This window comes from Arachis hypogaea, chromosome 20, assembly GCF_003086295.3.
Source record: "Arachis hypogaea cultivar Tifrunner chromosome 20, arahy.Tifrunner.gnm2.J5K5, whole genome shotgun sequence".
In the NCBI taxonomy this organism is placed as follows: Eukaryota; Viridiplantae; Streptophyta; class Magnoliopsida; order Fabales; family Fabaceae; genus Arachis; species Arachis hypogaea.
In genome coordinates, this window is record NC_092055.1 from 87265835 (window position 1) to 87267313 (window position 1479).

Genomic DNA, 1479 nt, shown 5'->3' on the forward strand with positions numbered 1-1479 from the left:
CTTGATTGAAAATTTTGAACAAGTAAAGGAGATGGCAGCCGAACCCAACAACAATGCAAGGAGAATGCTTGGTGACTTTACTGCACCTAATTCCAATTTACATGGAAGAAGCATCTCCATTCCTGCCATTGGAGCAAACAATTTTGAGCTTAAACCTCAATTAGTTTCTCTAATGCAGCAGAACTGCAAGTTTCATGGACTTCCATCTGAAGATCCTTTTCAGTTCTTAACTGAATTCTTGCAGATATGTGATACTGTTAAGACTAATGGAATAGATCCTGAAGTCTACAGGCTCATGCTTTTCCTTTTTGCTGTAAGAGACAGAGCTAGATTATGGTTGGATTCTCAACCCAAAGACAGCCTGAACTCTTGGGATAAGCTGGTCATGGCTTTCTTAGCCAAGTACTTTCCTCCTCAAAAGCTGAGCAAGCTTAGAGCTGATGTTCAAACCTTCAGACAGAAAGAAGGTGAATCCCTCTATGAAGCTTGGGAAAGATACAAACAGTTGACCAAAAAGTGTCCTTCTGACATGCTTTCAGAATGGACCATCCTGGATATATTCTATGATGGTCTGTCTGAGCTATCAAAGATGTCACTGGACACTTCTGCAGGTGGATCCATTCACCTAAAGAAAACGCCTGCAGAAGCTCAAGAACTCATTGACATGGTTGCTAATAACCAGTTCATGTACACTTCTGAAAGGAATCCTGTGAATAATGGGACGCCTATGAAGAAGGGAGTTCTTGAGATTGATACTCTGAATGCCATATTGGCTCAGAATAAAATATTGACTCAGCAAGTCAATATGATCTCTCAGAGTCTGCATGGAATGCAAGCTGCATCCAACAGTACTCAAGAGGCTTCTCATGAAGAAGAAGCTTATGATCCTGAGAACCCTGCAATAGCAAAGGTAAATTACTTAGGTGAACCTTATGGAAACACCTATAACTCATCATGGAGAAATCATCCAAATTTCTCATGGAAGGATCAAAAGCCCCAACAAGGCTTTAATAATGGTGGAAGAAACAGGTTTAGCAATAGCAAGCCTTTTCCATCATCAACTCAGCAACAGACAGAGAACTTTGAACAAAATGCTTCTAATTTAGCAAATCTAGTCTCTGATCTATCTAAGGCCACTGTAAGTTTCATGAATGAAACAAGGTCTTCCATTAGAAATCTGGAGGCACAAGTGGGCCAGCTGAGTAAAAGGATCACTGAAATCCCTCCTAGTACTCTCCCAAGCAATACAGAAGAGAATCCAAAAGGAGAGTGCAAGGCCATTGACATAAGCGCCATGGCCGAACCTGTAAGGAGAGGAGAGGACATGAATCCCAAGGAGGAAGACCTCCTGGGACGTCCAGTGATCAATAAGGAGCTTCCCTCTGAGGAACCAAAGGACTCTGAGGCTCATCTAGAGACCATAGAGATTCCATTGAACCTCCTTATGCCCTTCATGAGCTCTGATGAGTATTCCTCTTC

At 42.1% G+C, this 1479-nt stretch overlaps 1 non-coding gene across 1 annotated transcript; it reads right to left on the reverse strand.

The window, feature by feature from the left end:
• Positions 1 to 427: 427 nt before the first annotated feature.
• LOC112787404 (small nucleolar RNA R71) lies at positions 428 to 535 on the reverse strand. Its single transcript, XR_003194820.1, has one exon. It is a non-coding gene; the product is annotated as a small nucleolar RNA R71 (small nucleolar RNA).
• Between the last annotated feature and the right edge of the window lie 944 nt (positions 536 to 1479).